Source organism: Eriocheir sinensis, unplaced genomic scaffold, assembly GCF_024679095.1.
Source record: "Eriocheir sinensis breed Jianghai 21 unplaced genomic scaffold, ASM2467909v1 Scaffold72, whole genome shotgun sequence".
In the NCBI taxonomy this organism is placed as follows: domain Eukaryota; kingdom Metazoa; phylum Arthropoda; class Malacostraca; order Decapoda; family Varunidae; genus Eriocheir; species Eriocheir sinensis.
The window spans coordinates 320,001-347,681 of NW_026112076.1; the positions used below are offsets into that span (position 1 = coordinate 320,001).

General features: G+C 40.1%; 1 long non-coding RNA gene across 1 annotated transcript; it reads left to right on the forward strand.

The window, feature by feature from the left end:
- The first annotated feature begins 16,286 nt into the window (after positions 1-16,286).
- Positions 16,287-18,936, forward strand: LOC126994098 (uncharacterized). Its single transcript, XR_007748797.1, has 3 exons — positions 16,287-16,449; positions 17,016-17,157; positions 18,787-18,936. It is a non-coding gene; the product is annotated as an uncharacterized LOC126994098 (long non-coding RNA).
- The last annotated feature ends 8,745 nt before the right edge of the window (positions 18,937-27,681 follow it).

Here is a 27,681-nt window from a genome sequence, read left to right on the forward strand (position 1 = left end):
CACCCCCTTCTCTTCCATGTCCCTTACTAATTTCTCTATAATTGCTTTGGCCTTCTCAGGATATCTATACTTGGGTCCTCTAACCGGAATAGGGTTTTCTACTGCAATCTTTACCGGTGGAGCTCTTATTTTCCCGATCTCTGAAGGGTGTAAAATGAATAGTTCGTTATTTTCCTGAATGACATGAAGAAGGACCTTCTTCTCCTCCTCCGAAAGATGGCTGAAATCTTGGAGGGCTAACAGGGATTTCAGTTTGTCTTCTCGGCTTCCCTTTTCCCTGGGGTGGTCAGCATGGGGGAGCAAATCATTCTTGATACTAACGTTCGTGTGAACCTTATTATCAGCCACATCTGGGCCTTTACCCGGTGAGTCAAGCTCTTCTATTACTTGTACATGTTCGTATGAGCCGAGGTAGGTACCTTTTCGGAAAATCTGGTGGGTTTTGTTTGGATTATATAGGGGAACAAACACCTGCCTTTCCTCTGTCACTCTGCAGACAAAATCGTGCCTAGGAGTTTGATGGGGGGGATACCAGCAAAATGGTTCCCGGAAGGTCAGATACCGTGAGAGGATACAACTCAGTCTGGAAGGATGGAATCTCGATCGGGTTGTTTACTCTCAAGGTGGGCCTGAAGGGTTCGATCGTCTCCGGTACTATACGAACTCGTTCTACTTTACCGTGTCGTTTGGCTACGTAGCGGATTGGGTGTAATGTACCGCTCCATACCAGAGTACCTTGTTTATGATGCCATGTCATGGGGGCCTGTCCTAACACGTCACATCCCAATAGTATATCATTTCCGATGTAATTGTCGGGGACTACTGGTAACCACAACCTGGAGGTGCCTTGTTCACCTATTCCTATTTCTAGGCACACCATTCCTAGGATTCTTAGTGGGGATCCTGTGACACCTTGGAGTTTGGGAGGGGTTCTTCTCTCATTGATCTCTGCTCCCAGTCTCAAAGCTGTTGCATGACGAACTAGGGTATACCCACTACCAGTGTCTACTAAAGCTTGTACTACCCGACCATTGACCACTACCGAGATAGTAGGTGACGTGTGACTCTCCGGATGTCAATTTCTACGATATGTTCTCGCCGGGCAATTTGGCGAGCCGCGCCTACAATTCGGCCTAAGGCAGTCAAAACAGGCCCCTGGAGGAGGGCGCCTAGTACAATCCCGATATGAATGACCGTTTGTTCTGCAATAGGGGCAATACACTGAGTTGACCTCCAACCTTTGCAACTTGTCAGTTAAGCCCTTAATGGTCTCCTTTAACTCTTCCATTTCGCTTTTTCCTGCGATGGGGGATTCTGTGGTTCCTACCTTTGGTTCTGGCGGGGTCTTAGGTTTGTCTTCGGGGACCGCGCAGACATAGGCATTTGCTCTTTCTGGCAGAAACTGCCTTTCAGATTCCAATCTATCTATAAACCTATTTAAGGGATACCCCTCGTCTAGGAACGTTTCCACCCGGTCTCTGGTGTCCTTGGTTAGTCCCCTCCAGTTTCTTTTTGATAAACTGGTCGCGATTTGGTAGGGTTTCTCTGGGGTAAGTGCTTTCTAACAGGGCATATATACAGATGAGGGTGTTAGTGAAGGCCTGTGGACTGTCTGCCCAATCATACTTCATTCCTTCTACTTCCTTCCATCCCCTATCAAAGGTGATGTCCGCTGCAAACTCTCCTCTATAGAATGCCTTCACTCCTGCCCATGTATTTGCCTTTCCCTGCTCCTGTACATTCCTTAACAACAAGGCGATCGCGGGACCGACTCTAGCCTTGGCGATGTTTACCCATTCTTCATCATAAATGGAACAGCTTTCGATTTGATCAAAGAAAAGACTCAGTGTTCCCGCGGCCTTGATTCCACCCAACTGACTGAGTTGTAACGTGGGAATCTCTCTCGGTCTGATACTCGTGTACCTTCTCGCAGGCGAGGCGGCCCTTGGGGGTGGTTCCTGTATCCGCTGTTCCAACAGTTGCATGGCCCTGACCTGCTCTACGACTATGCCCCGCAGTTGTCTTAAGTTCTTCCTGCGTACGTTCTAGTTGGGCCCTGGCATCCTCCTCGACTAACTCCTGTTTAGGGGCTCCCTGCAACTTCGTTCAGTGTCCCCCATAATGTCGATCGGAAGCTCTCGTTCAGAAAAATTGACTTTCAACTGAGTATCCTCACGAATTTGAAGAAATTCTACCTTCGCAGCATCATCAGTATCACAGATGGCACTGTCCTTCACAGAGAAGGGTCTGGAGATCCACGTATCAGTACAGCGGTCATCTAGTCCTGGAAAGTAACTTTCGATGGCGTCATTCACCGCCAAAAGATGAGCTGAGATCTCCTCACGGAAACTGCATTCAGCTTCTGCCATAGAATCTAGGATAGTTGTCATCTGAGGGAAGAAAGTTGTCACTGTCCACAGAGCTGAACTCTTTTCACGTAAAGTTGAATCTTACACTTGAATACTGCCAATTTGTCACGAACTGTGTGCAGCATTGCAAGGTTCCCTTGGAGTGAAATATTTTGGGAATTCACTTCAGAGAAAAAATCAGCCATGTAGGCAATCTTTGTTACGAAACAGTCATCTTGCATCATTTCATGAAGAAGATTTTCTTTCGGGGTACGACCTTGTTGCAACAACATTGTTATTTCCTCTCGAAGTTGCAGCACGCGATTCAGAACTTTGCCATATCCTCTCCGAGTTGTTGTGGCTGCTGGCTCAGAGTACAAGTACTCATCCTTCATTTCCTTGTCAAAGTAGCGAACATAAACAATAGGTTGGGAACATGAGGCAACATCTGTCGACTCATCCAGTTGCAAGGAATAAACAGGACTACTCCTCACAGCACTCACCACTTGCAGGAGAATATCCTCACTCATGTCAGAGATCCTACTTTTGACAGTATCATTCAAAAGGGAAATTGCCCTCAACTTGTGTGCCTGCTGTTCTACAAGAATCATCTTCGTTGCTTGCAGAATGCAAGGCTTCATCAGATTTTCACCAATGGTATGAGGCTTCTTTGGTCTGCGCGATTTTTAGAGTAATTCTGTATGAAGCCTCCAGCGCGCTCCTTTGTTATGACGAGCGAACTGACCAGTGGAATCGATGCGACTGGCCTTCAGAGCAGCTTCTTTTCGCTTGAAGTTGTTCAAGCTCTTGTCCACCAGTTGGCTATGGTAAGACTCAAAATGCACCTTCAGATTGCTTGGCCTCATACTTTCATGACTCAAAACCTTGGTGCAACTGCTGCGCCTTGGGAGTCACAACCAGGAGCGGAACACATACAGACCCCGCCCCGTAGCTATGATCTGACTGACTGACTGATTGTGGTTGATGTTTTCAGCAGCTGGCCGCTTCACATACATGAAATAAATTATTTTCTCCCAAACGCCAGTGGGTCACGACCCTCGTGTTAAGAACCGCTGATCTACACTATTTGGGCGGCCACAGCCATGCACGGCATTCATTCTCAAGAACTTCCAACAAACCCAGAAAAAAGGAGTTCCTGAAGGGGGGGGGCACGTGCCCCCTGTGCCCCCCCCCCACACTGTAAAAAAAAATGTATTTTTACAGTGTTTTTCCCCGTAAATGCTAACAGAGAAATCCCGGTATCTGAGAATACAGTATACGACTGTAAAATATGGCGTGCATTTTGCTTATGATGTCTTAATTTCTTCGACTGGGTCTATGTTAATTTTTAGAATGCAATATTGAATGTGTTTCGAGAGACTAGAAATCCCTATTTTCTGTAGATAGTATTTTATCATGATAAAATGAATTACAGGAAAAATCCTGTAATTTGAAATACATGTGACTGTAAAATGTTGGAATGCTTCTCCTCTGCTAAGTGACTGTCTTCTATTTTTTTCTTTATGAAATGCTTGAAATGTAATACTTACTCGTTGTTGATACACTAATACACTTAAAAATATGGTTTAAGTACTTTATTCATGTTTCTTAGCAAGCATATTGTTTATGGCGACAACTGGCACGCTCCCAAAATTCTTACCAGATAGCGCTTTTGTATGTCAACGCGCATTATTTTATCTTGAACATTTTTTTTATTTTTATCAAAGGTGATGAGATAAAAATTATTCATATTGAAATATGAAAAATCTCGAACGTTCTTTGTTTCGGTTACAAAAGCTTATTTCGGTTACTTGTGGGGTAAGCAGCACTCGTTTGCAGTATGGAGTATACTACTCGGAGACATACGCGGTAAGTAACAGATTTTGTTATCTCAGTTGATAGTTTTAGTAGTATGAAATTAAGTAACTATGATATGAAGAACAGAACCAGCATAAGGATATTACAAGCGCAACGCGACGCTCAGCTGTTGGTTTTTTTGTTGTTTACAAAAACTTCGCGCCAAGAAGCCTGCTGGGAGGACGGGCTCGCCTCGTACAGGTCTGAGACGGGGAGAGTGGCGGCCTGGCGGGGCAGCACGTATACATTACTCCAAGACAGCTACCCAACATTTGTCTCAGGGTATGTAGTGGTGATTGAATGGTTGATTTACCGTAGCTTGTATGCCATTTCAATATTAATGTGTCATTCATAATAACACCAGTACGTGTAAGCCTTCAACGTAGCAACCTTCCCCACCCCACAGCCAACACCCCCAACCATTACTTGTCTGTCTAACGTGTAGTGCCAAGCCTCAGTTCGTATGTCATTTCAATATTAATGTGTCATTCACATAATACCAGTACTTAGTAAACTTTTAACGTAGCAAGTTCCCCACCTCACAGCAACACCGTGGCCACAGCCACCACCCCTAACCATTATACCTGCCTGCCTAACGTGTAGTGGCAAGCCTCAGTTTGTATGCCATTTCAGTATTAATGTGTCTTGTTCATATACTCACAGTACTTAATAAGCTTTCACCGTAGGAAGCTTCCCCACCCCATAACCACCCCTCCACAGCCACCACCCCTAACCACCCAACCGTTACTTTCCTGCATAACGTGTAGTGTCAGTCTGTTCATAAGCCATAGTAATAGTATGCACTTTTGGTGCTCGCCTTAAAGCAGAGTCTACTGGTCAGGGTGCTTGTGTATATTTGAAATTAAATGTATGCTTCCAGTTACTAATGATTAGGGGTCTTACTTAATATCTAGGCGCCAGGCTGTTCCATGAGTCCACCACTCAGAAAAATTAATGGCTTCTGAACATAAGAATATTAAAAGCTAAAGGGCAAGTACATTTAAGTACGTACTAGTTATTTTCGAGTAATCAGTTCTGACATGGATTCAGAGTTTGCATGTCCCCACTGTAATCATGTATCTAGGTCTATTAGAAATTATGGAAATCATTGCCTGTTACATTCAAATGAATACAGAAGAGTTATCAGTTGCCCATTAGGGGGCTGCAGACGGAGGCTTTTCTCATATACAGGGCTAAAGGCTCATATATATCGTGACCACCAAGAACGAAGGTCAAAAATCATGAAAAAAATTTGGCTTTGAGTCTCCATATGAAATTACAGTGTAAAACGCTGCTGTGCCAACACGTTTGTGATGGGATCAAAGATTTGTTTAATCATTTAAGACAGCACATGGATGACGGCACCAGGGTTTAGTGCCCATTCAATCAGTGCTCCAAAATGTTCTCAAAGAAGACCACATTTAGTGTACATTTAAGTAGATATCACAGATATCAGACAGTTAAGGACCTGCCAAGTGAAATGATCTGCTCATCAAATTCAGATTTTTTTGGTGACATGTCGCTAAGCTCGGGGGATTCCACTACAACAGAAAATGATATTCCCATAGGCCTATGTGAAGGGACCAGTGATGAGGAAATACAGACCACAGATGATGAATTATTTATAAGAAATCTTGCTTTGTTTTATTTAAAATTGTTGTCAAAATACTTGCTGCCATCATCGGTTATTCAGTGCATTGTGGAGGAATTTCAAAATATTCACTCACTTGGGTTTTCTTATTGCCTGCAGAAACTTACCACTTCATTGAAGCAGCTTGACATTCCTGAACCAAAAATTGAAGAAATTATAAATGGCATTGAAGAATCTGATATATTTTCTAAGTGTAACAGTGGACCATTAAGATCTAATTACAGTCGTAATAAATTCTTCAAAGAGACCTTTAATTACGTTCAGCCTCGGTGTCATTATCTGGGAAGGAACAGTCAGAATAAAGAGTGCACCTTTTTTTTTTTTTTTTTTACAGCAAAGGAGACAGCTCAAGGGCACAAAAAAGTAAACATTAATAAAAAAAAGCCCGCTACTCGCTGCTCCTAAAAAGAATCCAAAGAGGTGGCCGAAAGATAGATCAGTTTCGGGAGGAGAGGTGTCCTGATACCCTCCTCTTGAAAGAGTTCAAGTCGTAGGCAGGAGGAAATACAGATGAAGGAAGATTGTTCCAGAGTTTACCAGCGTGAGGGATGAAAGAGTGAAGATGCTGGTTAACTCTTGCATAAGGGGTTTGGACAGTATAGGGATGAGCATGAGTAGAAAGTCGAGTGCAGCGGGGCCGCGGAAGGAGGGGAGGCATGCAGTTAGCAAGTTCAGAAGAGCAGTCAGCGTGGAAATATCGATAGAAGATAGAAAGAGAGGCAACATTGCGGCGGAATTTAAGAGGTAGAAGACTATCAGTATGAGGAGGAGAGCTGATGAGACGAAGAGCCTTTGCCTCCACTCTGTCCAGAAGAGCTGTGAGTGGAGCCCCCCCACACATGAGATGCATACTCCATACGAGGGCGGACAAGGCCCCTGTATATGGACAGCAACTGTGCAGGGGAGAAGAACTGGCGGAGACGGTACAGAACGCCCAGCCTCGAGGAAGCTGATTTAGTAAGAGATGAGATATGAAGTTTCCAGTTGAGATTTTGAGTTAAGGATAGACCGAGGATGTTTAGTGTTGAGGAAGGTGATAGCTGGGTGTTGTCAAAGAATAGGGGATAGTTGTTTGGAAGATTGTGTCGAGTGGATAGGTGGAGAAACTGTGTTTTTGAGGCGTTGAAGGACACCAGGTTCTTCTTGCCCCAATCGGAAATAATAGTAAGGTCTGAGGCTAAGCGTTCTGCAGCCTCCAGTCTTGAGTCGTTAAGTTCCTGAAGGGTGGGTCTTCTATTAAAAGAAGTTGAATAATGCAGAGTGGAATCATCGGCGTAGGAATGGATAGGACAGTTCGTTTTGGAAAGAAGATCATCAATGAACAACAGAAAAAGAGTGGGAGATAGGACAGAACCCTGTGGGACACCACTGTTAATAGATTTAGGGAAGAACAGTGACCGTCTACCACGGCAGAAATAGAACGGTCAGAAAGGAAACTGGAGATAAAGGTACAGAGAGAAGGATAGAAACCGTAGGAGGGTAGTTTAGAAAGCAAAGATTTGTGCCAGACCCTATCAAAAGCTTTTGATATGTCCAGCGCAATAGCAAAAGTTTCACCGAAACGGCTAGGAGAGGATGACCAAGAGTCAGTTAAGAGCTAGGAGATCACCAGTAGAACGCCCTTGCGGAACCCATACTGGCGATCAGATAGAAGGTCAGAAGTGGAAAGGTGCTTTTGAATCTTCCGGTTAAGGATTGATTCAAAAGCTTTAGATAGACAAGAAAGTAAAGCAATAGGACGGTAGTTTGAGGGATTGGAGCGGTCACCCTTCTTAGGTACAGGCTGTATGAAGGCATACTTCCAGCAAGAAGGAAAGGTAGATGTTGACAGGCAGAGGCGAAAGAGTTTGACCAGGCAGGGTGACAGCACGGAGGCACAGTTTTTAAGGACAATAGGAGGCACTCCATCAGGTCCATAAGCCTTCTGAGGATTGAGGCCAGAGAGGCATAGAAAACATCATTTTGAAGAATCTTTATAACAGGCATAAAGGAGTCAGAGGGGGATGAGTAGGAGGAATATGCCCAGAATCGTCCAGAGTGGAGTTTTAGAAAAGTTTGAGAGAAGAGTTCAGCCTTAGAGATAGATGAGACGGCAGTGTTGCCGTCAGGACTGAGGAGTGGAGGGAAAGATGAAGAAGTGAAGTTGGAGGAGATGTTTTAGGCTAGATGCCAGAAGTCACGGGAAGAGTTAGAGAAAGCAAGGTTTTGACATTTTCTATTAATGAAATAATTTTTGGTTAGTCGGAGAATAGATTTGGCACGATTTCGGGCAGAAATGTAAAGTTCATAATTAGCATTAGTTTGAAGGCTCTGGTATCTTTTGTGAGCTACCTCTCTATCATTGACAGCACGAGAACAAGCGTGATTAAACCAAGGCGTGTTAGCGTGAGGAGTAGAGAAAGAACGAGGAATGTATGCCTCCATTCCAGAGACAATCACCTCTGTGATGCGCTGAGCACACACAGAGTGGTCTCTATCCTGGAAGCAATAATCATTCCACGGGAAATCGGAAAAGTACATCCTCAGGTCGTCCCACCGAGCTGAAGCAAAATGCCAGAAGCATCGCCTCTTCGGTGGGTCCAGAGGGTGTACAGGAGCGATAGGACAGGATGCAGAAATAAGATTGTGATCGGAGGAGCCCAACGGAGAGAACAGTTTGACAGAATAAGCAGAAGGGTTTGAGGTAAGGAAGAGGTCTAGAATGTTGGGCCGATCTCCAAGACGGTCAGGAATACGTGTAGGGTGCTGGACCAACTGCTCTAGGTCGTTGAGGATAGAAAAGTTGTAGGCTTGTTCACCAGGATGGTCAGTGAAAGAGGATGAAAGCCAAAGCTGGTGGTGAACATTGAAATCTCCTAGGATGGAGATTTCAGCGAAGGGAGAGTGGGTCAAGATGTGCTCCACTTTAGAATTCAAATAGTCAAAGAATTTTACATAGTTGGTAGAGTTAGGTGAGAGATAAACAGCACAGATGTATTTAGTAATAGAATGACAGTGAAGTCTTAACCAGATGGTGGAAAATTCAGAAGAGTCAAGGTCGTGGGCACGAGAGCAAGTTATGTCGTTGCGCACGTAGGCGCAACATCCAGCTTTGGATTGAAATTTAGTATAGAGATAGTAGGAGGGAACAGAGTAGAGATTGCTGTCAGTAGCCTCAGAAACCTGTGTTTCGGTAAGGAAGAGAAGGTGAGGTTTAGAGGAGGAGAGATGATGTTCCACAGAATGAAAATTAGAGCGAAGACCGCGAATGTTGCAGAAATTGAGAAGAAAGAGGTTCGAGGAGTTATCAAGACACCTCTCGGGTCGGCAGCCAGAAGGGGAGTCCTCCCTGGGGGAATTTGTGGTCCCCCCCCCAGGCGGGGACTCCGAGGCTTGGTGTATGTGCGCCATTTTGAAATTTTAATTTTGGGAAAAGGTGTATATGTTGTGAGAATGTAGTGGTGTGGATAAAGAGAGGATCTGTCTTTAGAGAGCATGCTGAACTACTCTCCGGTGTTGGTGAGACAATAGGGAAACGGTTAGTGAGGACATGGGAAGGGTCTTTGGAGGGCTTCAGCTCCCTTCTCACCTCCCATATATACCTCACTGGGAGTGGCTTGCGCACGTTCGGTAGGTGTCTTCCTACCTAATCCAGTACTTGAAACATTACAGTGCCTTTTAAGGACGAGTCTGTTTTCAAAGAATACATATTAACATCAGAGTACCAAGATCAAGCACACGGTGACTGTTATGTCAGTGATATTACTGATGGGCTTGCGTTTAAGAGTAATGGACTATTTAAAAGTTATCCTAACTCTTTACGGCTTATTCTTTATCAAGATGCTTTTGAAATATGCAACCCTTTAGGGTCAAGTAAGAAGAAGCACAAAATTCTTGGGGTTTATTTGACGCTTGGCAATTTTCGACCTCATCTTCGCTCTGTTGTTGATAATACCCTCTTAGTTCTCCTGTGTAAAGAAGTAGACTTGAAGCATTTTGGCCATGATAAAATATTTCATGATTTAGTTGAAGATTTAAAGAAGCTGGAGAACAATGGGATTCAGCTACATAATGAAACTGTGAAGGGACACTGTATTGTATTACAGGAGACAACTTGGGGTCCCATGGTGTAGGTGGCTTTACTGAAAATTTTAGTACAGTTGAACACTTCTGCCGGTACTGTACCATCACCCTCACAGAATTTCTGAGTGACCCTGTTTTTGTTGGTACACAGAGAACAGTGGAAAATTATAATGCAGCAATAAGGCATCTTGAACAAGAACACATTGTTTTGAATAACATTAATGGTATTAAATTTAATTCTGCTTTCAATTCTTTGAAGTATTATCATGTTTGTGCATCTGGTCTGCCACCATGTTTAGGTCATGATATTTTTGAGGGTGTTGGAGATTATGATTTAGCCATGATTCTGAAGAATCTCATAAATGTTAAAAGATGGCTAACGTATGCAGAACTCAACCAGCGTATAAATTTGTTTCCTTATCTTGGTACAGATGCTGCCTCAAAGCCATGTCAGGTGAATGTTTCTGGGGGTAGACTAGGTGGTCAAGCAGCACAAAACTGGTGCTTAATAAGGCTGTTACCTGTTATTATATGTGATGTAGTAGGAACGAAAAATGAAGATGATCCAGTTTGGCAGTTGTTTCTTTTACTGCATGATATCGTGGAAATAGTATGTGCCCCAAAGATTAAAGACTCAGACATTGCATATCTTTCTATACTCATCGATGAATATCTAGAAGACAGGCTATCATGTTTCCCGGACGAGAAACTTAAACCCAAACATCATTTTTTGAAACACTATCCGAAGCTAATTTTGCAGTTTGGTCCATTAATACACTTGTGGACACTGCGTTTTGAAAGTAAGCATTGCTATTTCAAAAGATGTATTAGAAGTGCCCAGAATTTCAAGAATGTCTGCCAGACAATGAGTGAAAAACATCAATTATTACAATCCTATAAACAGGCCAGCCCCTATTTTCAACATAGAGTAGAGGTAACAAAAAGCATTCCTCTAATTTCAGATACATATAATCAAGGTATCCAAACAGCCATAAAGATGTGTCAGATTGCTGATAGTGCAGAAGTTAGTCTGGAAGTAGTAATAAAAGGCAGTCATTACAAAAAAGGGCACTATGTTGTATTAGGTAAAAGTGAAAATGGCTTACTGTTTGGAGAAATTCAGTTCATTATATTGAATCCTTGTACACAAGTATACTTTTTAGTGCAAGAATTTAAGTCACAGCTTTCAAAAAGCTTACATGTATACACACTATTGCACAATTCGACACCCACTTCATTTCAATGTATAGAGTCTTCAAAATTGATCAGTTATGTACCTCTTAATGGCTACAAGAAAGGAAAATCACTATTCATCCCACTCAAACATACCATATCTTCATAAGACATTGTTTAATGAGTAAGGTAAGTTGATGAAAATATTCATTGGGGACACCAGATTTTTATGGATTATAATATTGCTCACAAAAAAAAAATTGTGGCATACTTAGGAATCCTTGAGAGTAATACAATGCCCTATACTGATCTGTATTCTAGGCAGTAAAAATGTATGGAGTAATGGAACATGATTAGAAGGACGCAACGAAAGATTAAGTTGAACTGGAAACTGATCGTCAAAGTTCCGTACAAAAAACTGAGACGTGGACTTGAATTGGTGGTACCCAAGGACCATGATGGGTATGAGGCTGATGATAGTGATAGTGACGTGTGTAGTACAAGTAGTCGAGACACACTGATTTTGGGCCCTGTTGAGGCAGGTAAGTGTCAATTAATAAAATACTATGTATTAGTAACGGTAACTCTTGTACAGTACTCCCACTTACAACACACTTTGGACAGCACAATTCACGTACACCACTGAAGCCCCCCCCCCCCAAAAAAAAAGTAAAAGTACAGCACACACAGGTGCTGCACAGAATCGTCTTGAATGGTGCCTCAGGTCTGAAGAGTGCATCCTACTACTGTACAGGACAACTTAGTCCAGCACACAGCTCTTCGAGCATAGATTGAAGGTGGCTTCACATGAGGTAACTTTCGATACTGACTAACACTGTTACATGCTTGCGGGCAGGTGCTCCCAATTATGATTTTAATGTAATATCATCACATGGATAGGGCAACATTGCTGCCACAAAGGATTGTTTTGGCCATGATGTTGGTGGAAGTGCAAGGTAAACAAAGGAGAGAAACTCCTCATTAGAGTTTTAGGATTATTTTCTAACACCCATCATTTTTTTGTAAGATATGTTGTTTGTGTAGATATTTTGTGATGAAAAAAGATATAAAGCAGACTTAATATAATACTACTATGTACTGTGCTGTACATGAGGGTACTGTACTTGCTTTATGAAAAGTTGTATAGATTATAAATTTACAAGTTTGTATAAAAAGTATTTATATAATTGTTCATTCAGAAATATTCGTCATTGGTAAAGTTCTGGAAAAATACAGTAAACCCCGCATGAATTGGATATACACTTTTCGGATATCAGATCTCTTAGACACTTTATGACCCTTGGACAAAGTCTGGATATCCCGGATTGTAGTTAATCATGCGTGTGTGTCAGAGTTTCTGGTGCCAACCAGATGCCTTACGCTGAAACTCTATAACTGGGAATGGAAGCGATTTGGACACCTGTACTTAAGCAGTACACACAATGACTTTAGGTGTCTTAAGTGTATGAGAAAAATTGATGATTAATATTACAGTAATCCCTCGATAACCAACAGGGCCTCTGACGTCATGCCATATCTAAAACGTCGGTTATCGAGATCCATTTTCAGTGTTATAATGGGGGGGTTAGGTTCCTGGATGTTGGTCATCGGTCCCCATTTTCAATGTTATAAGGGGTTAGGTTCCTGGACTGTTGGACAATCCCAAATTTCACTGTGCTGGGATTTCAGGAGACTGGTTGTGGAGATCTGGGCAAAGTAGGTGGTTGCATGAGGCAAACAATGTCAGATCTGTGAGGGTTTTAGTAATTTACTCAAAAGTGTGTGTAGTTCCAGGGAAACAGTGCCAGATATATAGGGTTTGTTGTAATTTGAAGGTGTCGGTTATGTGAAGCGTCGGTTATCGGACCGTCACTTATCGAGGAATTACTGTATTTCAAAATGATAAAACAGTGAAATAATAATGGGGGTTGGGGGGGTCCCAGAAGACCTGGGGTTTTCAATAGTAAACAGACTGGAAACAGCCCATCGGATATCTCAGATTTTCGGCTATCTCGTATCTGCTTTTCCTCTGATTAGTGTGACTTATGCGGGTTTACTGTATACCTCAGAAGTGAAACTAAACAGGACTATAAATAATTTGGGAACCTCTTTACACAGTAGACCGTTGACATAACACAAATTGGTATAAAATGTTCCATATAAAGTGACGTGTAAATTTAGGAGTCCAAAATCTATTGAAAACGAATCCTCACTAAATTACGAGAGTTGAATTTGTCGCTCATTTTTCCTAAACACCCCCGTTGTGCTAAGTAAGACATGCACCCTTATTTCAGTACAACGCGATATTAGCATTAAGCGAACTTTCCTGAAACCTATCTCGCGTTATATCGACGGTCCACTGTATTATCATATCCATTTTCTTATGTACTCTTCTTCATTCTAGCACTAAATGCTAAATTACTACTTATTTTTTTGCATTTTTCGTTTTTTATCTTTTTTTTTGTCATCAGAGCTGTGAAGTATGGAGGAAATCAAGAATGCAGTTCAGAGTATTCTTCCCAATCTTCTTCCACAAGTACTGGAGGAAGCGTGTGAACACCTTATAGGTTTAGGTGTTGAAACAGAAGATGACCTAAAGTATGTTAAGTCATCTGATCTTCCGATGCTGAAGGACATTCAAGTGCGGAAACTTATTCATAACTGGCAACAAGGTACAGAATTATTTTAAGCTAAATTTTCTTTAATTTTTGCAGCAGATGTGGGTGTTATCTACTCTTAACATTTCATGAATTTGTCAGAGATAATATACCTTATGAAATAAACAGATACATGCAAGAAACAAAAACGCCCCAAAACCCAAATAACTTGGAATCTGAACACTGTTTCTTTAACTCTTTGAACTCAAACGCAGCCGATGATGGCCATAACATATAGGACTGCTCTTAACTCGTTTGTTTTCACTGGCAGAAAAATTTGCTATTAAATTTTTGCCATCAGCACTTCTCACTAAGGTCAATGCAGTTATAAATACTTTCATTTATACACTGTATTTACTTTTTTGACACTGAGTTTTGAGGTTTGACTGTACTGCCCAGGAAACTTAAGAGGCATCATGTTATATAGGTTTTCTTTTTAATTAAATTTCAGGGTCCACACCATCTCAGACATCACAAGAGACTGCTTTATCAGACACATCTATAATATCTGAATCAGTTTCACCACCTTCAACCTCAGAGGAAGAAAGAGAAATAGCAGCAAATTTACGGCCTGGTGTAAATCCTGTTTGGGCAGATGAATTTGAAATACCATGGTCAAAATTTTCAAAGAAAAATCTAATGACATGTTTACAAAAGAGGTTAAGACCTAAACCATCAGCAAGAAGAGAGATGGTGAGAATTCTAGTTGATGAAATAAGTAAGATCTCTCAGAAGCCAGGTAAAAGGTCACTAGCAACAATTGCACAAAAGATTGTGAAGACATATCCTCAGTCTTTCCTAGATGAGATTGAAGGCACTCGTGTTGGTACTGGATATGATTCCCTTCTGAAACAATTGCAGTCACGGTTTGACAACATAAATAGAAAATCTGACAGTAACTCATTCAAAAGGAAACGTAGAAACTCCCTTGTAATGGAGGAGGAAGATGCTGTGAGAGCTGGTCCAGTCACCAAAATATACTTGCATGATAAGTATGGATGCATTAATTATATGCCGAGTGATTACCCAGAGGGGGAATCAGAAACAACACAAGAAGATAAGCAAAGCTTATTAAAACAGAAATACAAAGAAAAACTTCATGATGAAGTGGAATATCTGATGAAGGATACCTACTTTTCTCAAAGGCAAGACATCATACAAAGGAAAATGGATGTTCTTCATTTAAAAATAGAATGGCCTTATTTATTTGAGGCAGCAGGAATGTTCGTTCATTTTATGGAACTCACTGGCATTAACATAAGTGAAAAAGTAGAGTCTGCCATTGCTAGTAAGGGAGCACGAATTCTAAAATGGATAGAAGAAGAACCAAACATGAATATAAGGAGAATTCAACAGGAACTTGTGGAGGCTAAATGCTCTGTTGATAATGGCAATGCAGAGGTAGCAGCTATGATCTGTGCTGCTATGTCTTACCTGAATGAAAAAGAAGACTCTCTGTATGTATGTGTAAAGGTTAGTTTTCTATATTAATAGTTCAAGTTGTATACAAAAGTAAATACCATACTAAACTGATGATCTAAAAAATTCCAATATGATCATACATTGTGTGCCTCTAACAATGCGTAGTAGTACAGTACTTTGACAGCTGAGTTCTGGGAACTGGAAGATTTTAACCCCTTGAAGTGAACCTTCTCTGTGTTTGTTCGTCCATCTGTACCTGTGCGTCGCACCGAGTACCTGTCTGTCTCCATGCACCTGTATGTATGTCTTGTCATTTTGTCCGTTTGCATGTATCTCTGAACTCTTTGTGCCTATTGTGCTCTATGTGTTTGTGTTGTTCTTGTAGGAGTAATTTGTTATATGTTCCCTAAGTGTGAAGGCTTTCATTTATATTTATTTCTGCTTATTCATTTTTCAGCCAACTGCAGCTAGACCTGAATTGGAAAAGGACCTTCCCAAGACACCATGTTTAATAGGCTTTGGTAAGTTAAGCTTGGCTGAGCCTGATATTTACCAATATTATCATGAAACCTAGCTTTTATTTTTATGGATAATGATATGCAACCAAAGGAGGTTTAGTGCTGCAACCCTTAACAGTGTAAATTGTGGTAGGAGTACACAATTTTATGGCAAAAATATTGAATAATTCAGTTTATGGAGGTAATTTTGCATATAGATGGATAATATTGCTTTTTTCGGGGGGGAAAAAAGGATACATTCAGTAGAATGATGCTTAGGGTGAGTGATGAGTGCTGTAAGGAGAGAAAGCAGGCAAAGTTAATTATATTGCAACACCCTACAGACTATACAGAAGAGAGGTGAAACTATTATCATTATTTTGATTATTTTATTATTATTATTATTATTATTATTATTATTATTATTATTATTATTATTATTATTACTATTATTATTACATGATCTTTTGGGACAAAGGCTGGAGGTGGAGGAGGTTAAACATCTAAAAGCAGTTCCGTCTTAAGCATAGAAGGGTGGACGGAGCGGTTAGGATGTTAGAGGTGTATCATAAAATTACAAGAGAGGCATGTTAATTTTCTTTATTACATTTCAGGGCATCAAGGTTGACGGCAACCAGATATATGTTGTCAATTGATGGTGTTGTTGTCACTGACCATATCGCAACATTTACTACTGGGCTGGCTATGCTGCTGGCCTCCTACTACAACTTCAATATAATGTACCCTGTTGATTCTGCATCGACACTGGAGTTCATTCAAAGGTAATTATTTTCTTAAATGGAACTTAAGGGTAAAAATGTCTAGAGGGAGGCGGGGGCCGAATGGATAAGGTGGTGAGCGTGGGATCGGACTGATGTCTATGCATGGGTTCGAACCCCACCAGTGCCACCTTGAAACTTTGTGTCATACGCCGAGTGTCGTAAAATCACCTACATGTCACCCTGATAACCGAAATCTAGTTGCACATGCAACAAAGTTGAGTTCGGGGAGGGGGGGCATGGGTTTCTAAAAGTGTCACTATAAAATCCTTGCCTCCACCACTACCGGGCTGCCCTGAACGACATCAAAGGACACATAATGCCTACCGGTGCACACAGGCTAGAACAAAGAAAAAAATTCCATTGTTACCTGTCAAGAAATCATAATTTTCTTCTAAAATATCTTTACGGTATTCTTTTGAAACTGAGTAGATTGTTAATGAGCAACATCTACTTCTGTGGTATGCAGTTATAGTTTACATATTAAATTTAGTACATACCTAGTGTTGTTAAGGCTGAAGAAAAAATTCCAGTATTTACAACACGTATATTTCTGTCTATCATTGCAGATGCTTTGTTGGCATCAATCCAGAGCGGGGCAGCAAGATTGAAGTAAAGAAGCACTGCAAGAGACGCACCCAAGTCCATCCCAGAGTTCTGTCCCTGATTAATGCTATTGCTGATGTAGAGTGGAGGTGCTAAATCCACAAGGTAATATTCATTACTTCTGAAAACATTTTTAATCTTTAATAATCTTTTGACTGCTCCCATTAGGGGTCGCTACAGCGAATCACTGTTCTCCAACGCGCTTGGTCTTCTGCGTCTTCCTGTGTCACGCCCACCACTTGCATGCCTCCCTTCACAGCATCCATAAATCTTCTCTTTGGTCTCCCTCTCTTCCTCCTGCTGGGTAGATCCTTGTCCAGCATCCTCCTCCCCACATACTCCTTGTCTCTCCTCCTGACATGTCCAAACCACCTCAGCCTCGCCTCTCTTGCTTTGTTCCACAACCTGGCGTACGTGTGTTATTCCTATGTCGTAATCATTCCTGACTTTATCCATCCTCGTCACTCCAAGAGGAAATTGCAGCGTCTTCAATTCCGCTCCTTCCAACTCTGCCTCTTTGTTATTTTTTGAAAAAGTTAGTGGTACTGTTTCCATACCGTACAGCTTGGCGGGTCTCACTACTGTTTTATTAATCTTCCCTTTTTTTCTTGCGGAAACCTTGCTGTCACATATCACTCCTGCTGTCTTTCTCCATCTATTCCATCTTGATTAAACTCTCTTCTTTACCTCCCTACCACACTCTCCATTACCCTGTACAGTTGACTCTCGTTTAACCGACCCCAACGGGACCGGAGAGTGGTCAGATAAGTGAAAAGTTCGGTTGAGCGGGTTAGAAATAAAAAAAAAGCAAAAAATTCTGAAATTATTTATACAGGCTCTACAGCACCTAAGCTGCCCTATGCACCCCCTGAAAGTATAAAATATGGATTAAAAAAATAAAGAAAGAAAGAAACCTACCTTTTTTCCCTCTTAGTACACTGCATGGACCTAAGGCAAGCAAAGGGCCGGGGTGGTACAAATGTACCCTCATGATTCCTAGACAGCTGTGTATTGTGTAATTATTTGTGTTGTTTGTGAAGTCTTAAGACAAATAACAATTAAAAAATTGGTTATCCGACTTGCTATCCAACCCCCTCAAGGGTCGGATAATCGGAGGTCGGATAAACGTGAGTCTACTGTACCATGAACCCCAAATATCGGAATTCGCCAACTTTGCCGTCTTTACACCTTTTAGCCTGTTGTCTCCCCATTACCTCCGTTGAGACACGTACTCAGTCTTTAATAATGCTCATTATTTTTTTCCCAAGAAATTGTGAAGCACTTCATAGGATTTGGTTAACTGAAAGTAGCCTCCAGGAAGTTCATGTACATTTATGTATTTCATTCATTGATTTACCATTTGATTTTGCCCAGAATCTCCTCCTATTGCTACCACACCCAAAATTTATTTGTTGATTTATAGCTTTTATTAGAGGTGTTATAGTGTTACCACACCAAAAAATTACTTATTTTCTTATAAATTTTATTAGCGATGTTATGAATACGTAGTGACAGTTTGAAATTGGTTGTATGTTTGTGACAGTGGAAGGGGGCTGGTCATTCTTATCTGGAAGCTTAGTGGGTCTTTTCTTTAGTCAGTTTTCTTCAATATAAATAAACATCTTGCCCTGTAGTATGTACCTAGCTGATATTCATGTAATATTACGTGTTCAAGAATCAAGACAGCAATGCCAATTTTGTTTCATGTTTATATCTTGGTCTTAATTATTACAGGTGCTGTCAGCCAGTGGAGGGGAAGGAACTGGAAGGTGATAGAAACTGAGCGCTACTCGACTGTATCAAAGTACTCTCCATGCCTGATGATGCACAGTGTAATGAAATGTCTACAAGTAAGGTTTTTTTTTTCTGGAATGGTCCTTTGTAATGAAACACACACACACACATATATATATATATATATATATATATATATATATATATATATATATATATATATATATATATATATATATATATATATATATATATATATATATATATATATATATATATATATATATATATATATATATATATATATATATATATATATATATATATATATATATATATATATATATATATATATATATATTTTATGGTGCTTTAGTTTTAAAACTTTGCTCAGGTAATTTCTCCTTTTACCTCATTCAGATTCCAAAGGCTAGATTATCTTTTCATGTGAACACAAGGAAATAAGCATTTAACAAGCCTGTCAAATAGGCATTCCTGGCATATGATAAACCTTACATTCCTTTAATGCTTCTCTCTTACCTTAAGAATGGTGATTTTATTTTTGTGTACTTTGGCTCAGGTGGAGTGTTTCCCTACAGAGGTAAGGAATATTTTTGTACTTCTGTGTCCTGCCAAATCAGGTAGATATGTGATACTCAAGATCTGTTAAGAAAAGTATCGTTCATATTAAAAAAAGGTTCTTGAAGTGTAGCCGTCGATGTAAGTTATTCTAAGTACTGAATTTTAGTTTTAGTATTTTATTGTGTATATAATAATATTGTTGGTAAATATTCAAAAGCCTCGCAAGCGCTGAATAGTCAGCTTTCCGCAGTATATTCATTTTAAAACGATTGTCATGAAAAATGTTGCTCTTGATTTAGGATATGCAGTCAAATGTTTTTGGTTGTCATTACTGTAGGAATTGACACAAATCTGTATTTGCTGCTTCACATGATAAGTTGTATACAGTATTGAACCTTGATATATCTAATTTGGTCTTTATCAAACATGATTTTCTAATATCCTATCTTTTCTGCATATACAAAACTTTTCTCTTGGCTCATGTATACTGGTACTACACATACAGAGGTAAACAAACTTTCTTCTGCTTTGCTGATAAAATGGTTTATACGGAAAAGGGCAAATGATGACACCATTTTATATATATATATATATATATATATATATATATATATATATATATATATATATATATATATATATATATATATATATATATATATATATATATATATACAGTAGTACCTTGAGATACGAGTTTAATTCGTTATGTAACTTAGCTCGTAAGTCAGTCTACTCGTATGTCAAACAACAACAGTATACTTTATCAATGCATAAAAATATATATAAAATAAAAGAAAAAGTTTTATTTAGTGTTCTTTAGTGCTCGTATCTCAAAATTACGCTCGCATCTCAAACAAAAAACGGACCAAATCGTGGCTCGTATCTCAAAAACCTCGTATGTCAGGCTGCTCGTATCTCAAGGTACTACTGTATATATATATATATATATATATATATATATATATATATATATATATATATATATATATATATATATATATATATATATATATATATATATATATATATATATATTATATTTTATTTTATTTTATTTTATTTATTTATTTATTTTTTATTTCTTTATTTTTTTTTTTTTTGGTTTTCTCGATTCAGTCTTCACCCCAATTGGATTGATATATTAAGGGTTTGCATACTGTGCTGCTAACATAAAGAGTAAATAATGTGGACATTAACCAGAAATTTCTTACAACTTCTTACTGTTAATTTATTCACTAGTTCTTGTAAACTACAAATATTTTGGACCAGTATTGTAATTCCAGTAAAATACAATAAAATTGAGAAATACATTTTTTCCCTTTTACCCGTTTTTTTACAGGTAATTTACCCTTTTACTCATTTTTTTTACAGGTAATTTCCCCTTATACCCATTTTATTTACAAGTAATTCCTGTAAATCGTATACAGAAATTATACTGTAATATTTTACAGAAAATAAAAATACATAAAGCTGTAAATTTTACGGAACATCATTTACGGAAAAGTTGTAAAGTTTTACAGAAAAATAAAATTACAGAAAATTGTAAATTTTACGGATAAAGTTTGGCAGCCACATTACCAGTGAATTTTCTGGAAAATTTACAGATTTTTTTTTACAGTGCACCCCTGGCTACGCCACTGTAGATACGTAGTGTTAGATCTCACAGTAGGGCACATCGCACTAAACACTAATAACGAGATGAGAGCAATGATGAAGAATGTGGGTGTGGGTGAAGGTGTGAGAATGAGAGAAGGTGTAAAGAATGTAGGACGTTTCGGCCTAGGATGTTTCGGTCTTGGACGTTTCGCTCGTGAACGTTTCGGCCTAGGACGTTTCGGCCACGGACATTTCGGCCACGGGAAACTTTAATTATTTATGGAAAAATCACATATATATATATATATATATATATATATATATATATATATATATATATATATATATATATATATATATATATATATATATATATATATATATATATATATATCTTCCTTTTGAACCTTGACTATTTTATACGAGAATTGATACACCGCTGTACCGAACTGTACCGAGCTACTCGGTACAACGGTGTATCGAGTCTCGTCCGAGCAGTGAGCGCGGTGTGCCGAGCTATATACAGTGTTCTCCCATTACAAGAACTTTAGTTAAGGAAACAAATTCATTGAACCGACATGGAATTTACAATTACAAAGAGAGGTGAACAGAAGCTTTGTTTAGAAGGATATATGTACACTAAGAAAGGTGATGCAAAGGAAATTAATCAAATTACATGGCGTTGTGTTAAGCGTGATCCACCATTGAGGTGCTCATCGATACTGCATAACACTAAGAACAATGAAAATCCTGAGATCAAGATAGCTCATAATCACCCACCAGATGAGACAGTGTAAGGGTCACAAAATGCCGTAGTGATATGAAAGCAAAAGCTGAAACCACTCGGGATAAGCCAAATCAGATATTTACTTTTGCAACTGCACAAGCTCCAGATGATGTCAAAGCCCATTTACCAAGGGCAGACATCTGCAAACGTGTATTAAGAAGGTCACGGGCTCTTCACTGTCCCTCAAAACCCCAGTCGTTGCACGATCTTAATATGGATGGTGAATGGGAAATGACACAAGGTGGCAATCCAACCCGTTTTCTTTTTTTATGATAATGGTACAGCTTCTGATGAACACATTATCATCTTTGCCTCTGAATCTCATCTCGCTCAGCTTGCAGCATCGGATACATGGTGTATGGATGGCAATTTTGCTATGGCTCCACATATATTCATGCAATTGTATGTTATTCAAGCTAGAGTATCAAATGTATTCCTACCTATAACGTACATCCTGCTGCAAAGGAAAACTCAGACAAGCTATGAGGCAATGTTTCGTATACTAGAGGCAAATGGTCGTGATCCTTCCCTGGTTTCTATCATCTTACACAATCAACATGGAGGAAAATTCAAGCCTTAGGACTTGCAAACCAGTACCAAAATGACGATGAATTCAGACTTTTCTGTGATCAGCTTGATGCCCTTGCCTTCTTACCACCAGATGAAGTCATGGAGGGCATGCAACACTTGGACACTATGCCACATGCTGCCATACCACTGGTTGAATATTTTGACCAGAATCATGTATCAGGCCAGCTTAGACAGAGACAAACACAACAACAAGATGGAGAGATTGTTGCACCTATTCGTATACGTTGAATTCCACCAATCTTCCCACTTCACAACTGGAACTTGCACCAAGTGACGCTTGCTGGGGAACCACGCACCAACAAGATCTGTGAAGGATGGAAGAACAGGTTCTCTTCTCTTGTTGGTCACCATCATCCAAGTATTTGGAAATTGATAGATTGTCTACAAGCAGAATGTGCACATGTAACTGGTGTGCTCCTACAGTATGAGCTTGGTGTTCGTCCTAAGAAAAGGTGTAAGAAGATTTATACTGATCTACAATAACGCCTTCATAATCTTTGTGAAGATAGAGTTTCTGGCCGCAAAACTATTCCCGAGTTCCTGAGAAGTGTCAGCCACAATCTACGTGGTGGGCAGCCCAATCTATGAATCTATAAACTATATAAACTATATAAATAAATATGTGTAAGATTTTATTTAGTAATGTGTAAGCCTTCCTTTTTAGTAATGTGTAAGGTTACATTTTAAATAATATTTACTTTAGGCAAATAAAAATTTACCAAATCTTATTCATGTACTTCTCGAATAATATATATATAGGGGTAATCACAAGTGCATTTGCAATCGTTTTATTAAACACTTTTATTGATCAACAATTCATCTAAAAAATACGTGATTGACTAATATATGTATGTTATTGTATGTTTTTTTTTTATATATATATTTGGTATACTAATTTATTCCTTGAAACATGGGAAAAAAAAATTTGGCCGAAATGTCCACTGTATGATATTTTTATGGCCGAAACGTCCTAGGCCGAAATGTCCTAGGACGAAACATCCGTGGCCGAAATGTCCGTCTACAGCCCCAACACGCCATACCGGCTCGACACCGTTACACCATTCCCCTGCCTTTGCTAGTCAAGCCTCCCTCGTGTTCTCCTGGCCCACGGCTTTACCCCCGCGCCACATCAGCCTGTGCTTTCAAGAGCCTGTTATGTGATGTGCAACTTTATTGCTGACGAGGCACCTGCCACGGTCAACAGGCTCTACAGGCATCCCGTTGTGACCCCAGCAAGTTTGTGCTCCTGTTAGCTCGCCGCCCTGATGTTTTACGTACTAATTTAAACTTGTTTTGGGACTTCAAGCGCCCATTGCAGTGCTTTACCGTTTCGAAGGGGTCGTGATTTCTGTGTGTGCCCTGATGGGTTATTTTATTCGCATTAGCACGGCGAACATGGCGTCCCTTCTTGCCAGACAAGTTGGAAAGGCGCGCGAGAAAATTCTCGTCTCCCATTGGCCGACTCCTGCGTCCTTCGGCTTCACTGCTTTGATTTGGGGCGGCATCATCGCCCGAGGCTCTGATTGGCCCACACTCTACGCGTTGCCACAGCAATTCATCTGATTGGCATTTTGTACAAGTGTTTCCACGAGTGTTAACGAGGCGGTGGCTGAGTCGATAGAGTGAAGGAGGACGCGAGTTCAATCCCCGTCCGGTGCCACCAAGCTGGGATTTTTCAGCCGCCGCCGAGTAGCTCAAAACTACCCACATGCTGTCCAGAAGACCACCTATCTACTCGGACTCTAGATTCTAGGATTCAAGATGAGCTCCGGGAGGGCCAAAGACTATAAAAAGAAAGATGGGAAAGCTGCTATCTAAAAGCGATAAAGAAAATGAGGCAGATATAGACCAGCAGCGCCATCTGTTGAGCCGACGCCAAACTATATCAAGTACGTCGTCTGCGGGTGTACGGTCTCCTCTTCATCTTCTCGTGACCTTATCGCTTTGTAGTTTGTATCATATGCGTAATCTTATTTTTGACATTATGTATAAACAATATTTATTTTTTCATCATTCATTATGTATTATATGATTATTATATACTATCTTTCATCAGTGGTGGTTGGTATGCAATTTTTACACACACACACACACACACACACACACACACACACACACACACACACCTATTTACTTAACTAATTAGTGTATTTTGGACAAAGAAACAATGATATACCGGTAAAGTTCAGTTGTATTTGTCTAGAAAATTATATACAACAAATATATGCTGGCATGTAGTTATATGGCACGCATTGTGCATTATAGAAAATGCATGAACACAGACACACAAGCAAAATAAAATATGAGAAAGAAATATTGGTTTTATAATTATACACAAAGTAAAGAAAGATAATAGGGCAGTAATGCAATGGAATAATCTCAAGAATATAGGAATAAGAATAATAAAGAAAATTACACGTATAACAAATAGACAAGTACAGTCACTTAGAAAATTTACATAATACCAGGCCATATAAATTGGTTTATACCTTTCTTACCCAAGGACATAACTTAAAGAAGAAGAGTAAAGCAAACATGTATGACAAGCAGAACTTATAGATTATCTGAAGTACACAGTGCAGCAGGCGGTGCTCATTGGTCTCCTCGACGGTCCTGCACCAGGGGCAGTTCCTCCGCTGACTCACTCATGACTACCACATCATCTGGATACCGAAGCACACTTACCCTGTCTTCTCCCACTTTTACTCCTGCATTCTTTCTCCTCATCCTGGCTGCCAACTCCTCAGTATTGTTATGCCGGACGTGTTACTTGGGTTCCGTGTCGCTGTCACAAGACTAAGTGGGGAGATATGTAAACACTTTGCACAACTTCTATAATTTAATATTCTTCCTTAGTAGTACACTTCACTCTGACTCTTCACTGACCACTAGCTTACTATGACTGGTATAAGTTTAGCAGGTTTGGAGTTAAAGTCTTTGCTTAAATTGTCTTTTTACTGGTTTTGTGGCTTACACGGAGCGTGTGATGTGAACTCTATCGAGACGAAATGATGACTGCACCACTGAAGCTATGTGCGTCATCGTTCGTTCATGAGGTTGCCTAGTCTAAGAGGATTTATACAGATAGAGGGAGAAGAAGTGGAAACGGATAGATATTTAGGATTAATATTTACATGTTTACAATGCTCGGTCAGGCTAGCGTGGCGCCCACGCCACGATGAAAGTAAAACTCTATGTACAAGGATGGCCGGGCCAAATGAGGTATAGAAAGTATGCAGATGAGAAAGGAAGTACACAGTATAAGGGAATGGAAAAAAAAATAATGAATGGGTTACAGGATTATAAGCCCATAAGGGACAAATAGCAGTTAAATGTAAGTTAAACAATTGGCACATGGTTACATTACCTAGAGTAATGGTGTATAAACAAATAAAGACAAGTGCACAAAAAAAATTCCTAATATCTAAACTCCCGGGAGAATGAGCTATTAACTAAATGTAATATGAGAAATAATATATAATGGAAAATATTATCATGATCATGTAGGAAATGGTATGGTTATATATACATGGTTTAGTTAAGTGAAAATATGGAAACAAAAAAAATTGGTTGTATATGGATATATAGGTGTATATATAAATGGCAAATAGATACATATCACAGAGGACTTGCATGTTATTTAGTTATTGTAAAGAAATTATCCTGTCCTCTGGTTAGAGATAAATGGCATATGAAGACAATTATGCTCAATGAGAAAAATATATTATTGGACAATGGGAACATGGTCTATGCCGTTGCTGGCTGTAAGGTGCGCTGGAGGATGGCTCGACGCAGGAAGGCGTAGCGGCGGTGGAAGACACAGATGAGTAGGGTAGCTAGGATCACAGTGAGCGTGAGTACCGTAGTCAGTGACGCGAGGATGGGGTATACAGTGTCGGGGCGAAGTTCTGGCCATATGGTGAGAGAGGAAATGGGTTGTAGGGTGATGTTTGGTGCAATGAGTTTGGGTAAGGTGTCTCCTAGTGGGTGTAAGGGTTTGAGTTGTAGGGGAGTTGTAGGTACCGGCAAGTTGAAGGGTTTGAGGTTGTAGGTATGAAAGGTTTGGTTGAGCAATAGATGGTTAGATTGTTTAGTTGTCAGGTTGTGGGATGTGAGACTGCAGGCCTCTAAGATGACAAAGGAGCCGTGGACAGCGGTGTTGCTAGGTCGGGATCCAGGGCAAATGACTGTAAGAGCAATTGAATGATGGAAATAGAAGTACCGCCAGGGTTTCACTCTAAGGTGGAAGATGGTGGTATCCTCGACTGGGGTGAAAACACACAGAGATTCAATTGGGGAGTTCCTAACTAGACCCATCTCACAAGGATAATTACTGGTAGGCAAAAAGACGTACTGGTAAGCAGGGCAAAGGTACATCTGGAATCGGGTGATATGGCAATCATGAAAGTCAGCTGGAAAAGCAATGTGCATGAAATCTGATGAAACCAAGAGAGTGGTATGAGATGTAGATAGTTGGTAGATGGAAGAATTGACAACCGTAGGGAATGGATGAATGTGATAGATAGTGAACATATCTGGCGACCTAAAGGGTATATGCACCAAGATACCATCAGTAGTCAATGTTGCCTCCATGAAGGGATAATAATATTGAACCTGGGTCTCACTGAAAACAGGAGTTAGGCCTTTTTCTGTTCTGGCCCAATCAATGACATGCATAAGTTCGGCAGGGGTGAGAAGGGAGGGGGTTACAACACCATCTAACACGTCTCTGAGCAGTGTAAATGTGTCCTGCAGTGCTAATTTAAAATTTGTGATTGCAAGGTAGACAGTTCTGAGGTTTGCAGCCATTAAAGCCAAATGGTGAGCCAATAAGTACTGGTGTTGGACCTGCTGAAGCTGGGTTATGAGGGATGTGAAGTTGTTGAGGCGGTCTATGATAACTTTTTGAGTCCTAACAACCTTCTCAATAGCTTTGTTTTGGGAACTGAGAACAATGGCCTGGTTATTCAAAATAGTACCCCATTTGTCTAACTGATCGTGAACTTCAGCAACATCGGCTTCTGTAGCTGTACCAATGAGGCCTTTTAACAATCTCCCACCAATGTCGATGAGACCACGCTTGGACCTGGCGTGGGCTACTGGTGTTTTAAGGTAAGTTGAAAAAGGGGTCCATTCTAGCAGACTATCAAAGGATTGTTGGATATTTAGGAAAGATAGCATGAGAGTAGAGAAATATGTCAGCGTGAGTGGATGGTTTAGTTTATGAACTGTGTCCGAGGTCTGCTGGAGAACCGCTTCCGCTTGCTGGATCTGGCGCCGGAACTGGGGTATATGGAGTCTCTCCAGCTTTTGAAAATCGCAGAGGGTAATGCGGA